Source organism: Anabrus simplex, chromosome 1 (genome assembly GCF_040414725.1).
Source record: "Anabrus simplex isolate iqAnaSimp1 chromosome 1, ASM4041472v1, whole genome shotgun sequence".
In the NCBI taxonomy this organism is placed as follows: domain Eukaryota; kingdom Metazoa; phylum Arthropoda; class Insecta; order Orthoptera; family Tettigoniidae; genus Anabrus; species Anabrus simplex.
Window position 1 is genome coordinate 342,760,787 of NC_090265.1, and position 16,417 is coordinate 342,777,203.

General features: G+C 38.2%; 1 protein-coding gene across 2 annotated transcripts in view; it reads left to right on the top strand.

Annotated features, from left to right (window-relative positions):
- eco (Establishment of cohesion) overlaps positions 1–16,417 on the top strand; it is a 169,160-nt gene that overhangs the window by 64,451 nt on the left and 88,292 nt on the right. The window lies entirely within an intron of this gene.

Sequence of the window (16,417 nt, forward strand, 5' to 3'; positions counted from 1 at the left end):
TGAAGGAACTTACTAGAAAATTGAATCTAGCAAAGAAGGTAGCCAAGGATAACATGATGGCAAGCATAATTGGCAGTTATACAAATTTTAGGGAAAAATGGAAGAGTATGTATAGGTATTTTAAGGCAGAAACAGGTTCCAAGAAGGACATTCCAGGAATAATTAATGAACAAGGGGAGTGTGTATGTGAGGATCTTCAAAAGGCAGAAGTATTGTCAGCAGTATGTAAAGATTGTTGGTTACAAGGATAATGTCCAGATAGAGGAGGAGAATAAGGCTAAAGAAGTATTAAAATTTACATATGATAACAATGACATCTACAATAAAATACAAAAGTTGAAAACTAGAAAAGCGGCTGGAATTGATAAGATTTCTGGGGCTATACTAAAGACAATGGGTTGGGATATAGTACCATATCTGAAGTACTTATTTGATTATTGTTTGGTCGGAGGAGCTATACCAGATGAATGGAGAGTTGCTATAGTAGCCCCTGTGTAAAAAGGAAAGGGTGATAGACATAAAGCTGAAAATTACAGGCCAGTAAGTTTGACATGCATTGTATGTAATCTTTGGGAAGGCATTCTTTCTGATGATATTAGGAATGTTTGTGAAATTAATAACTGGTTCGATATGAGGCAGTTCGGTTTTAGGAAAGGTTATTCCACTGAAGCCCAACTTGTAGGATTCCAGAAAGATATACCAGATTTCTTGGATTCAGGAGGTCAAATGGACTGTATCGTGATTACCTGTCTAAAGCATTTGATAGGGTGGATCATGGGAGACTACTGGCAAAAATGAGTGCAGTTGGACTAGACAAAAGAGTGACTGAATGGGTTGCTATATTTCTACAAAATAGATCTCAGAGAATTAGAGTAAGTGAAGCTTTATCTGACCCTGTAATAATTAAGAGAGGAATTCCTCAAGGCAGTATTATCGGACCTTTGTTTTCTTATATATATAAGTGATATGAGTAAAGGAGTGGAATCAGAGGTAAGGTTTTTGCGGATGATGTTATTCTCTATAGAGTAATGAATAAGTTACAAGATTGTGAGCAACTGCAATGTGACCTCGAAAATGTTGTGAGATGGACAGCAGGCAATGGTATGTTGATAAACAGGGTTAAAAGTCAGGTTGTGAGTTTCACAAATAAGAAAAGTCCTCTCAGTTTTAATTACTGCAATGATGGGGTGAAAGTTCCTTTTGGGGGATCATTGTAAGTATCTAGGTGTTAATATAAGGAAAGATCTTCATTGGGGTAATCACATAAATGGGATTGTAAATAAAGGGTACAGATCTCTGCACATGGTTATGAGGGTGTTTAGAGGTTGTGGTAAGGATGTAAAGGAGAGTGCATATTAGTCTCTGGTAAGACCCCAACTAGAGTATGGTTCCAGTGTATTGGACCCTCACCAGGATTACTTGATTCAAGAACTGGAAAAAAATCCAAGGAAACCAGCTCGATTTGTTCTGGATGATTTCCGACAAAAGAGTAGCATTACAAAAATGTTGCAAAGTTTGGGCTGGGAATAATTGAGAGAAAGAAAGAGAGCTGCTCGACTAAGTGGTATGTTGTGGATGTTGATTCCCATAGGGAACCTAAAATATTTGTCCCGAGGCGAAACGCAGGCAGCCAAGAATGAGTTAGCTGGAAAATTTATAATGTCCAATAACGGACCATTATATTGGTATTCTAAGTGGTATGTTACAAGTAACTAATCTCATTTTGTTCCGTATTGAAGATACAATAAGTAAACTCTTTCAAGATTAAAATTATTGTGTCCACCTTTTCAATACAAATATATATTTTTAGTGTTTAAATTCTACATGAATTAAAAACACCAGTTCACATATTTTGGACAAACCGGGAGGAGCTTTTACATGAGGTATCTGGAACATTACAATGCTTCCAAGCATAATAAGTATTCAGCCATGAGCCAGCATATGACAGAAACATTCCATAAATTCACCTCAATAGAAAATTAAAAGCCTAGGCAAGGGGAAATTATTGAACGAAACGGAAAACTTGTACATTTATTTGGATCAAACTTATAACAAAAATAATAATCTTAACGATGTCATCGATAACAAACATCCGTTATATGAAACAACTCCGAGCTAAATCCAGGCCGTAAATCAGAATAAAGTTCCCAGTATGTTTAAATCACAGAACGCATGCGCTCCAATAGCCACGCCTAATGCTAGCCCCGCCCAATCCAATTCAAGTAACGCCTCTCAAGCAACAATACGGACGCACAATTTGAAACTCACGCCCCCTTCATCACAACGCTCTACCCCTCCGCTACAGCATCAATACTACACTAAGAGTAGTAAGCTTAGCCGTTCAGACACAACCGGAACAATTGGTCCCAGCTAACGTCGACAAGACTAAGTTCATACGATAAACACTCAATCCGCAATTATTACCGTATTGGGTTCCACATTCATCATTCTAATTCCCCGTTTTTCTCTTTCCAGTTACAGACAACTCATATTCCTCCCAGATTGAATATGTACCAATGGGAAGTTAATCAACAAGAATGACGGAATTTTCCAAAATATTTTTATCCGATAAGCAATGAATATTATCAACAATATGTCTCCAACTTACACGCTTCAACCTTAAGCATAACCATGCTTCTTTCTAAAGGAATATTCAAACTGATTCAAACCCTATCATGAACGACTTTAACCAAGATTCCGGTTTTGTAAAAATTCTTACGACTCAGGCGACCATAACAGTTGAAAAAGCCCCAACTCACGCAGTGATAAATTCTAGTCAATACAATTTGAGAAACCCCAATTCACGCTGTGATCAATCCAATCCACAATTGGAAGTCCAGTCATTATAAAATAAGTTAATTCATTGTTCATAAATTCTGGCAAAGTTAATGCACATGTTGTACATACTGTACATATTGTAAACTATGTAAATAGCATAAGACAATTGTATTTAGTATTAAGTTAGTTTACTATAAGTTCCAATGTTTATAGTTTTAATTCTTGACCTTAAGATTAATATAGGCTGAATTGCCCATAACTAGGGTGAAACATATCCCTAACTGGTGTTTTTAATTCATGTAGAATTTAAACACTAAAAATACATATTTGTATTGAAATGGACACAATAATTTTAATCTTGAAAGAGTTTACTTTAAGTGGTATGTTCCGAGCTGTCAGCGGAGAGATGGCATGGCATGACATTAGTAGACGAATAAGTTTGAGTGGCATTTATAAAAGTAGGAAAGATCACAATATGAAGATAAAGTTGGAATTCGAGGACAAACTGGGGCAAATATTTGTTTATAGGAAGGGGAGTTAGGGATTGGAATAACTTACCAAGGGAGATGTTCAATAAATTTCCAATTTCTTTGAAATTTTAGGAAAAGGCTAGGAAAACAACAGATAGGGAATCTGCCACCTGGGCGACTGCCCTAAATGCAGATCAGTATTGATTGATTGATTGATTGATTGATTGATTGATTGATTGATTGATTGATTGATTGATTGATTGATTGAGCAACTGTGAAGATGATGCAAGTAACCTAGTTGTGTTTGTGTGTGTAATTCTTTTGTTTTTTAACTTGTAGGAATAGAAAAATATGTTGATATTGTTTGAAAGTGTATATAATAATATGCCTAAGATGTCGCATTCCTCATTTCTTCTGAGATACACACTACTGATGACCAGCTTTGAAGGTTGGCATCTCTGCATATGGTCTGTAATGTTTGAACACTGAATTTGTTGGTGGCATGAATAAATATGTTCACTTTTATTGATTATTTTTATGGTTTTGTGGATAGGCTTTGATGTACTTACACTGCTATCAAGATGGCAACTTTGTTGAACATGTTAAGTGGCAGAAAGCTTGATTAGTCAGATATACCTGGCGAACATGTTAAGTGGCAGAAAGCTTGATTAGTCAGATATACCTGGCACAAACATATACACACAACTTGCTTCTAATTATAAGCATACTGGAACTCTACTATCTCACTTCATAAGAAGAAAATTAAATAAAGCAGGCATTTGAAGTTCTCATTTATTTACATTTGACAAATGGATATTATAAACCATATATAGTGCATAATACCAGTACTTCCATTTTTTTCTTAGAATATAATGACCGAATACTCAGGTGTCAGAATTATGCCAGTAATTCGATCAATTGGGGAATATTTGACAGTGTAACTTGATCTCCATACAGCTTGGTTGATGGCATAAAATAAAATTGTTATTGCATGATATTTTAAATTTATTACGTGATATTTTTAACAAATATGCTCGGTTTTACTGCTCAATATTTCAGTCACAGTGATTCTTAAAGCCCAGTACGAGGCAGTGAACTGTGTGCACTCCTCCGATGCTGGCCTGTCATATCGATCGTGTATGGATACCTGGAAAAGACAAAATCTCTCGACATGTTATCACATCAGGTACCCAGTACTGACAAATTAAAATGCTGTACTGTAATATTAAAATCTCGTACATGACTTTACCATGTCTGTTCATTGTCACCACTATCGAAATCGGGAGAACTGCTGTCATTGCCTGAATCTACACCTTTTCATAATATTAGTCGACCTCACTTCCATCAGGCATGTTTCAGGTTCCTATTTTCGTGAGAGTGTTAGAAACAATGTCAGACAAAATCATCGTAAATTATCAAAGCCATGTTAAAGCAGTGCTGATAGTTTTATTAAAATAAAATGGTCGTATCGACCACACAAATGTTTAGTTCATAACCAGTTTTGAGGCACTAAGGTCCATCATCTGTGATTAAAAAATTATTTGAAACGTGCTAACTAGGGAATTTAATCCCGGCCGTTATTTCTAATCCCGAGATTTTGGGATTACACTTGGTCAATCCCGGGATTGAAGGTTACTTATAAAAACTAAGAAAATCTGTTGTTTAATCAGCAATTCGAAATTTAGACAAAAGCAACATATTTTATGGTATACACCTAGCTGATATAATCACTCTTAACTAATCAGACTTAGTCAGGCTAACCAGATTTAAAATCACTCAGTCTCTTAAAATTATTCTTTTCCAAGAATCAGTGAGATCTCTTTAAACTTTAAAAAATCCGTATGTAACAAACTATTTAAATAAACTCTGGAAATAACAACAATCTCTCTGAACATAGACTAAATAGATGACATTCTTGTAACAACATAACAAGTAGGTAGAAAGTTCTTAACGAAAAGTATTTAAAAATAACATTAATCAGTCACATTTCACATTTCTCGTAAATATAAAGAAAACTAATTTAATAGGAACATTCTAATTTGAATTGCGAAAATATTATCTAAGAAACAACGCGTCCAGTGTCTCGTCACCAAGCCTGCTTCTCAGTTTGTTGCACATACATGGAGCTGCTGAGAAAGCGTGTTCAGGTTCGATGGAAGTTGGAGGAATCGTTAGTAAATATAAGACTGTTCTAGGTTATAGCTCCTAGTAGAATTTGAAGACTCGTATAGGTTCATTTCCTACTTAACAATTCTGGAAAATTCATTTTCATTTAATGCTTCAGGAGACATAATTTTCATGCTATTTTCTATTTCCAGCTGAAGCTTTTCTTTGAGCGTCAAATAACTTTTATTTTTCTATTTGTAGGCTCGACTTGCATATTTTGTTCGTCCTCTTCGTCATTTTTTTACCATTTAATCTCTCAATTAAAGAAACAATCTGGTTTTATATCAGGACTTTGCTCAGACTTGAAAATGTACGCTTTATTTCATCGAATGCCAATGCCACATTGTCACTATGAGGATTTTTTAGGTAGCATAATACACCACTTAACTCATTTCTTCGGTGATCTTTCATGCACTTTTAATCTTGAATTTAGAAGCAAACTCAGAGCTATTGTCATTTAACTGCTTAAAAAGACAATTAAGGGCATCAGCTGTGCATAAATTCGCATCAATGCGACAGAGTGCTTCTACAGTTAATTTGACTGGAGCCAAGACTTTAATGATTTCAACGATGAGCTCAAAATCGACCTCTTCCAACTGCACTGGATTATTCAAACGCACTGAGCGTTTTGCTTCACACGGTCTATTTTGCAAATCTTTAAAAATTATGCCAATCCCGAAAATCCCAGGATCCGGAAAACTTAATCCCTAAAACTATGGAATTGAAAAGCTCCCAGGATCCTGTAAAACTGTTAAGCAGAGTACTTTCGGTTGTTCCTGTGAAATATTGCGACTTAAAATATTACACTGGCATACCTATATAGATTTAAGGAAACTGTTGTGTCAGAAGCATATATAAGTGCTAATTCTTGTTTGGCATATTGTTGTGTGATCCTTAGTAGTTGTTTTCATCACAAAAATGATGGACATCGATATCAAATAAGTACATTATTGTATGATCATGGTACTTTTCTAGGTGAGTTTCGGGTTTGTAAACCACAGAACAGTACAATCAAGGGACAGGGTATCATAGAGTAACACTTAGCCAGTCAGATATGAATTTAGGACCTCATGTCTTGCTGCGTGTCGATATGGAGTCAGGTTAATTTTATGCACTCTTTTTTTTTACATTCCTCAGACGTAATAATACTCTCATTTTAGAGCCCTTTGAAGAGGTTAACCTCTTAACTGGTTATTATTGATGTGCTTGGTGTAACCTGCCCTGTGTATTTTTTCAGCAGATTGTTATACGGCAGAATAGGCAGAAAAGTTAGTAATATCATTAATCTGTTATACAAGTAGTAAAATAAAGGAGTTTTAATTAATTCATTTTCTTCTTCTTCATTTAGGCCTTCGATGGACCACGTGGTTCTTAACTCTGGTGAGCTCTTTTCTTCCTCTTAGCTCAGTATTCCTTCATTCTAGCGCTATAGATGTCTTTTCTTTCTTGAGTCCATTTCACTCCTACTCCTGGACGCAGTGATTTAGTTGTTAGTGACTGGAGAGAGAGTCAGATGTCTTGACTAACTTTCTGAACTTATCACGGTTGTAAATGTCAATGTGATCAATGTTTAGGTATTATAGGTCTTTCCGCACTAAATTCATCCATTTGGCACTTGTTGCTTTACCTCTAGATACAGTGTTGAAGATCCTTGAAGTGAGTCTCTGGCTGTCCATCCTGACTACGTGACCATAGAACATTAGTCTTCTCTTCCTCATAGCTGTTGTAATGCTCTCTATTTTACTGTACAGTTCCTTGTTGTGCCTGATTCTGTAGCCATCTCCTTCTTTAATGGGACCCATAATCCTTCTGAGGATCTTTCGCTCTTTCAGTTCCAGTTTTCTGAATTATCCTTTCCGGGTCATGTTTAGACATTCTGAGGCGTACAGTATAGATGGTCTTACTACGGTGTTGTAGTGTTTAAGTTTAAGATTCAAGGAGATGGATTTAGACTTGTATATGTTCTTACAAAGATGATAGGCTCTTTAAATTAATGTTAGAGAAATTTTTAACCATTTTTACATTAACTGAAAGGTCATTTACCTGGTTGGAATTTGAGAGTTTGGCCCATATTTTACAGCTGAAAGTTGAAACAGATAAAAACAGGGGGTATTTATAAATATCATATCATATACCTGTGACATTCTGAACCATTTTTCATTAACTGCAAGGTCATTTACCTGGTTGAAATTTGAGTGTTTTGTTATATGTTAGCACCTAAAAATAAAACAAATAAAAGAAAGGAATATTTATTAATTACACATCATGCTAGTGACATTGTGAAAGATTTTACGACCGAGCTCGATAGCTGCAGTCGCTTAAGTGCGGCCAGTATCCAAAAAAAAAAATTTACATTAAGTTCACGGTCAGTTATGTCATTTACCTCACTAGAACTGCAGTGATTTGTCTGTATTAAACTACCTGAAGCACGGTGCGGCACAAAGTGCCTTCTCACAATCAGGGCATCAGATCATGGACTCTTTCTTCTTTCCATTCCCACACACTACTCATCTTCTAGTGGGTCTCTTCTTCGATGTACCTGGAACAAAATCGGGCAAACAGCAAGTCCTCTGCTAAGGTCAGTTGAAAGTCCAGTCTACGTAGGCGTCCTCCTTTAATACATTCTAACACGCTAGATCCATCAGGTAACGGAACATCTTCTGGTAATATTTCTTTAGGCATTCTTTGGCAAGTTTGTAGCTGGGAACTTGGCCATCATTTTTATCCACTCCTCCCATATTCTTGTTGTAATCTAGAACAAGGGATGCTTTATGGATTACTCCTTTCCTTGTCTGATCTTCGCTCATGCTGTCATTATGGATTGTGCTGACTAAGGTAACATCACATTTGTCTTTCCATTTCATGATCATTTGCTTTTTACGAAAGGCTGCATTTGTTTCCCCCTTCTGCAGTCTGGCCCTCTTCACTGTGTTTGGGAATTCCTTTCTGTTGATTCTCATAGTCCCCCACAACATCAGTATTTCTGCTACACAGTGTCGACTAGTCTTGGACTAGTATACCAGTTGTCAAGATAGAGGCAATACCCTTTATTTAGTTTATGAGTAAGTTCTAGTACATTTCTGGACGAAATATTCTCACCAGGATATCTTTGACCATACACTGTGTCCTTGCCAATATAAACCACAAAATAAACATTTTAACGTGAGTGGGGTTGAATTAATACCATCGGAAAACAAAGGGCATTATTGTCAAGATAGACTGATTGATAGTGATTACATTGCAATAATGGTTGATTTGAAGTTCAACAGTGGAGTCTACGCATATATTCATTCCACATCTCATTATCACCGGGCAAGTTGTCCGTGCGATTAGAGGCGCGCGGCTGTGATCTTGCATCCGGGAGATAGTGGGTCGAATCCCACTGTTGGCAGCCCTGAAGATGGTTTTCCGTGGTTTCACATTTTCACACCTGGCAAATTCTGGGGCTGTACCTTAATTAAGGCCACGGCCGCTTCCTTCCAACTCCTAGGCCTTTCCTGTCTCGTCATCGCCATAAGACTTGTCTGTGTTGGTGCAACGTAAAGCCAATAGCAAAAAAAAAAAACCCCCACACACACAAAATTCCACAGATAACTAGACCCACTTTCACAAAGTTTATAGAATTTAATGCCAAATCTGCTTTTAGATGGAATAAATTGCACCCACCCCAATCGTCCTTTCCATAGAAGACTCATCGACATGTTTTGCTCGGGAGTGTATATGGAAGAAAGTCTTGATTGTAGGTGATCAAGTACTGGCTGAATTTTATAGAGCTTTTCGTTGTGCGGGTTAGGATCAAATTTGGAATTGTCGGAGAAATGAAAGAACTTCAGGAGCAGATGAAATAATCTTTTCTCAGAGATAATTTTTGGAAAGTAAGGGGTTGCGATACTTTCCCGTTTTGAGAAATACATACTGTTTTCTGGCTTATGAACTATCCCTTGCAGCATTAGAAGTCCAGTTAGAGTTTTTATCTCAGTTGTATCCACTATGAACTGTTTAAAATATTCCAACACATTGGATTCATCGTCGAAGTCCACATTTACACCACTAGCACCAGAAAATACAAATTTCTGATGAAACGCCATGCGGCGGTTGAAACGTCTAGCACTTCGCCTCCATCCGATTCGTCGTGTTGTTCATCTTGTTCTTCATTCTCATTCTCTGAACCACTTTCATTATCAGCCTCACCTTCATCTGGATCAAACCACTCATCTTCGGATTTCTGAGAAGATAAATCATCACGATCATTCTCTAAGTGTTGAATAATATCATCTTCTTCGAGCGTTTCAAACTTACACTTTGAACTAGATGCTGCCACATTTGGCCTACTGCTGACAGGTAGCACCGCACAGTTGTAAAATAAAAACAAATAAGCTTCAAGAAGCGTGATGTGGTATTTGCTGCCATCGTGCAGGGAAAAACATCAGTTAAAACAACAATACATGATGGACGCGGCAAAGTAGCTCGTCATACCCAGGAGATATTTGCGGTAAAAGACGAGTAAGTATATATTCGTCATGCCCATTACCCTGTAACGTTCAGCGTACGAATATATACGCCATGCCCAGTTAAGAGGTTAAGGATGCCCTGGACGTACTCTTGCGAGATGATAATAGTGTTCCCGTGGCAGATGCACTTTATTTACCACCACCAGCTCCAGCTATTTTGACAGATGAAAGATGCCTGGAGAGCGTGAGCAGGAAGTTCCCAGCCTGCTTGGAGGGCATGACCGGGGAGCTCTCAGCCTGCCTGGAGGGCATGACTAGCCTTTCTGTGTTTTGTTCTCTTTGTCTGGTTTTCCCATGCATTTCTGGGAGGTGCAATGAGAATGTTCTGTCTCTAACCACATTGTGAATATTCCGGTACTCATCACCCAAGTTATAAAACGGAGGCTAGCTGTGAACAGTCGGTCAGAGTTGGAGTCATTTGTTGGGGCAAGGGCACACAGCATTGTTGACTGCTACCAGTGTCCCAGCAGAGTCTGAACAGGGAGTTATTGTTGTTATAAAAGTTTCATTTCCGTATTGATTGGTTACACGTATATGGACAAGAAACAAATTCCACCTATCAATACTAATTTATTGTAATGTAGACTTACATCAGTATCGGTTTCGACTGTATACAGTCATCATCAGCTGACAGATGACAATATTACATCCGTTAGGCATTGATACATGCTACAAAGATGTCGTGATCCATTAGCGCATCCGGATGTCTAATGGGGTTGTGGTTTAGATGTTATAGTCATGTCATTTGTAATTACGTGAGGTTAAAATTGTTTCTGAGATTAAAATATGGTGGTAAAAATCTTAACTAGACTTAAAATAAATTGTACATGCACATTAAACACATTAAAAACACAGGAAACATGTATGTAAAACACTTGATGATTTAAACACATTAAAAACATTGAAAACATGTATGTAAAAAACACTTGTTGAATTTAAAAGTTCATATCTTGCATGTTTTTTCTTCAGGCTTCCTCATTGGGGTCTTGTGCGCTTGTGTTTATGTTGATTGATTTTGAGCTCGTAAACAGTTCTTGAGGATGTTCTATTTGACTAAGTAATGTATTCATATATGCTTGTAACGAAAACCCAAGTCATTGAATGATTAAATATTGTGGGTAGATGTGATATGTAGCTCACCTCGTTGCGCTCCTAAACAGAGCGCCACCCAACCACAACAGCGACAGCAGCAATAACTACAGCTCTGATACACGGATGTAGACAGGAAAGAGGTTACCACCAAAAACCTGTATTCAACCAAATCTAAAAATCAAGACTTTATAATCAGCTTCAAAATTTATTAAAACACCTCAACAGCTGAGCTACATATCATCTCTACCCACAATATTTAACCATTCATTGACTTGGGTTTTCGTTACAAGCATATATGAATACATTACTTAGTCAAATAGAACATCCTCAAGAACTGTTTACGAGCTCAAAATCAGTCAACATAAACATAGGCACACAAGACCCCAATGAAGAAGCCTGAAGAAAGAACATGCAAGACATGAACTTTTAAATTCAACAATTGTTTTTACATACATGTTTTCAATGTTTTTAATGTGTTTAAATTCACTAAGTGTTTTATATACATGTTTCCTGTGTTTTTAATGTGTTTAATGTGCATGTACAATTTATTCTAAGTCTAGTTAAGATTTTTACCACCATATTTTAATCTCAGAAACAATTTTAACCTCACGTAATCACAAATGACATGACTATAACAACTAACCCACAACCCTATTAGACATCCAGATGCACTAATGGATGATGACATCTTTGTAACATGTATCAATGCCTAATGGATGTAATATTGTGATCTGTCAGCTGATGACTGTATACAATCGAAACCGGTACTGATGTAAGTCTACTTTACAATAAATTAGTACTGATAGGTGGAATTTCTTTCTTGTCCATATACAAGTTATTGTTGTGTCGAGTGAGTAGCTGGACTGAGGACGGTTGTAGTAGTTTTAGCTGTCGTCAGTGTCCTACAGGAGTATCATCGTGTGCGGAACAGAATACTTTGGAGACTGCCTTTGAGTCTGCGTACGGAACATAATATTTAATGTTATTGCTTTCCAAGGTGCCAGTATTCAGTTCCGCAGGAGTTCTATTACGTGCCAGTAAATCTACCGACATGAGGCTGACGTATTTGAGCACCTTCAAATACCATCGGACTGAACCAGGATCGAACCTGCCAGGTTGGAGTCAGAAGGCCAGCACCTCAACCATCTAAGCCACTCAGCGCATACGGAATAGTGATGCGAGTAGAATTGGAGCTGTGTTCACTGTTGTGTGAAATATTGTAGTGTTAACTAGCATTGTTGAACTATTGCCGTCTAGTTGTGAGCGTTAACCCTGTGTACAAACCTAGCTGTCTACGCATGGTTCTGTGGGGAATGACTGGACTTGAAGAAGTGAAAGTAAGGTGAGCCTGTCAATCAGGATTGTAGCTGTCTCGAGTAATATCAAGAAGCCAGACTGCCTACTGTGAAAAGAGTACAAAGACTTGTAAATAGGCAGCATTTAGTGAGTGTGGTCATTCATGATTGAATAGAATTGTATGTGCTTGCTTGCATTTATTGGGTTCTGAAATAAATCAGTGATAAAACAGGCAGTGTTTTATTCGTAATATGTGCTAGTACCTAAGGGTTTTAACCGAATATTTCCAACTCTTGATAAAAGTCCATAGAAGCTTAAATAATGTTACCAAAATTGTAACACTTGATACAGTTTGAAGAAATTGCAAGTACAAGAGTATTGTTATGCATCGACACTATCATAGAAATTATTCTGTCTCCTCACTGTGTTATACTGATGACAGAAATTTTTACAAGTCCTTAGAACTTGAAGAAATATTAACCACGCGATTATTGAAACACTTTGTGTAAGTTATACTGTCCGGAGTAATTAAAGGTCTGCAGATTCTGAATAGATTCTAAGTTCACTTCGAAGGCCACTTCATAACTTGTCAAGTCGCTAAACTAACAGCAGCTCAACTGATAGTTGGTCGCCGACTGTGCCTTGTCTGCCTGGGCCTCTCCTTATACTGTATTGTGAAACTGGTCATGATGTATGCGTCTGTACATATTGCATCAGCTGGATTCCTTTTGCTATTATAAGCTATAGGAGGCTTATAAATGAAATATTGCATGATCAGTTGGTTCACATCTCTCAAATGTACCTGCTAAAGTAAAAACTAGAAAGAGTATTCTTCAGAAACTTACTGGTACATCATGGGGAGCCAATACTCATGTTCTAAGATCAACAGCATTAGCCTTATCATATTCTGTTGCTGAATACTGCTGCCGCTCTTGGATCAATAGTGTTCACACAAAGAAGATCGATGTACAACTCAATCAAGCAATGCGCATAATCACGGGTTGCATTCGGAGCACAAACACACTATGGCTTCCTGTTCTCAGCAATATTCCACCTTCAGCCTTAAGACGATCAGAAGCTCTCCTAAAGGTTTGGAAGAACATTCAGCAGAACCCCCAACTACCCATCCATCAAGATATTACGCACACTGAACATCGACTGAAATCAAGGAAACCACCCTAGCGTACAGCAGTGGATCTTGAAAGAACCTCTGTTAACAGTTCATGGAAAGCCCAGTGGGATCAGTCTTCAGTAGTGAACAAACATCTAGTTGAGAATCCTTCTAAACGCGTACAACGATTTGATCTTCCAAGACGACACTGGAGAATCATTAATCGGATAAGAACTGGACAAGGCAGATGTGGTTATCTGTTGTGCAAATGGGGTTGGACTAGCTCTGCAGATTGTGATTGTGGTGCCTCTTCTCAGTCAATCCACCACATTGTTGCTGACTGCCCAATTCGAGCTTTCAAAGGAACACTAATGTACATTCACCGCACATTGAATGAAGCAGTTGATTGGGTCAAAATGCTAGACCTAGAGTTATAGTATTGTACGGACTTGTGACTACGCACATTTATTCTGAACTATATACATGTGTGTACATAGATTCATCATATGATAAATAAATAAATAAGTAAATAAATAAATCAGTTGGTTCGTAATTGCATCAGTATACTGGTTATCACTGTAAATTTAGTTCCATTGTAGTGTTTTAGTGATATAATAAATGTATGAGTTATCACCGGTTGATGTGGGTTGTTCTGAAATCACAGGTTGGAAGTTAGGCGATACTCATATATTTGGAAGTGATGGTAATACTTTGCGTTAAGAGTTAATTTTATTTTCTGTACCAATGTTATGGTACTGGTACAATAAATATCACCATAGCAAAGTTTTGAACTGGGATGATCTGTTGATACAACGAAGAAAATTTTCCAATCAATGTGTCGCTTCAGCTGTCATGGTAGCTGCCCCTAACCTGGAGTATAGATGCTGCCTGTGGCATTTTTCCTCCTCAAAGTGACCTTCACCCTTGTAAAGGAACTCGTCTGCCCTAAGCCATTGGTTCCCTTGCGTTGTTATTTACTGCCACCCACCCCTCGGCGTTGAGGTGCTGGATGTACTGTCTACTTTTATTAACATAGCCGGAAGGCCTGGCCCTCTCGCCTCTGCTCTTCATACTGTGTATGGATATAATAACACGTGATATCTGAACCCTGCATCCATGGACTCTCCTATGTGCTGATGATGTTCTGTTGGCTGCAGAATAACACCATACTCTAGAAGAACAAGTGCAGAAGTGGAAAACCAAGTTAGCAGAAAATGGACTATGGTTGAACACCATGAAGACAGAATACACATACACCTAGTACTATCTATTGTCAGTAACCAGGATTTCAAAAATGTTGAGCAATATACATACCTTGGCTTCTTGATCTATTCGGACATTGACATGTTACCTGCTGCCCTTGCTTGTGTCAGCTTGAGCTAGCTTAAGTGGAAGCAGTCAACAGAGTCTCTTTGATTGGGGGATATCCATCCACCCTGAAGGCCAAGGTTTACAGGAGCGTTGTGTGCCCTATCGCCTTCTATGGTTCTGAATGCTAGCCAGCGTCCTGTTAAAGTTGCACAAGCTCTACACATCTGAAGATGTGTATGCTTCACTGAGCACTCGATCTGATACTACTTTGATCATATCGAGAACAGTAATATCCGAGCACTGATGGAGTTGCGCACATAACTGAAAATGCGTGGGAGGCTCGTTTGTGCTGGTACGGTTATACTAGTGATGAGCAGCAAGTTGCCAAGACCCTGCCATGTGCCTCATCCCAGGTGGACATCTGCCCCATGGGCAACCTAAGAAGCAGTGGCTTGATCGGCTGAAAGACGACTTGCAACACTCAAATGTTTCTCCTCATGATGCCGTGAATTGACGGAAGTGGCGACTGAGATGCAAAATAGTGGACCCTGCGGCAAAGCAGGTTAAGCGCCAAGATGGTAAATGTTAATTGATGGTGAATAGGAACATACTACTATTTCTTCTCAGCCCAACTGAGCGAGTGGGCCGTGCGGCTAGGGGCATGTAGCTGTGAGCTTGAATTCGGGAGATAGTGGGTTCGAACCCCACGCTCAGTAGCTCTGAATATGGTTTTCTGTGGTTTACCATTTGCACACCAGGCAAATGTTGGAGCTGCACGTTAATGAAGGCCACGGCTGCTTCCTTCCTGCTCCTAGCCCTTTCGTATCTCATCGTAGCCATAAGATCTATGTGTCAGTGTGACGTAAAGCAACTTGTTAAAAAAAAAGTCTTGTCTGCCCCTGACAGGCTCATTTCTGCTTTCTAGGACAGCGCTCATCCCCACTCCAAGATATCTTCATTCTTAATTTTGTAACTGTAGCCTAAGGAGAACGTAGGACAAATATATGGCAAAGAAAGGACGAGGAACTTGGTGAGTTTACAACGTGTACAGTATATATGTGGTATATAATGGAGAGGGAACAAACAAGTAAATTAAAGACTGGAAGCTAGGATACTGTTGGAAATATGTACAGTTGCTGAAAACATGGAATAAGCACAGGGTATTGTTAAAGTTCCTCGCAGGTTCACTTTTCTCCAAAAAAAAAAAAATTGAACCTATAGATAAGTTTGTGAGTATCCACAGACGTGGGAGGAGAATTATATTTTGATAAATAATAATAATGGTATTTGTTTTACATCCCACTAACTACTTTATCGGTTTTCGGAGACTCCGAGGTGCCAGAATTTAGTCCCACAGGAGTTCTTTTACGTGCCAATAAATCTACCGACACGAGGCAGACGTTTTTGAGCACCTGCAAATACCACTGGACTGAGCCAGGATCGCACTTGCCAGATGGGGTCAGAAGGCCAGCGTCTCAACTATCTGAGCCACTCAGCACGGCAATTTTTTTATAATTAAAATTTTGATTAAATATTAAATGCGAGGAATATAAAATACCATACGCTCTTTTTTTTTTTTACTTTATATGAAATGTATACCAGAAACTTTTATCAGTGGTGTGCACTGAACCCCAGTGCTACTGGGGCAAAGAATTTTTTATTTACATTTTGTATATATATAT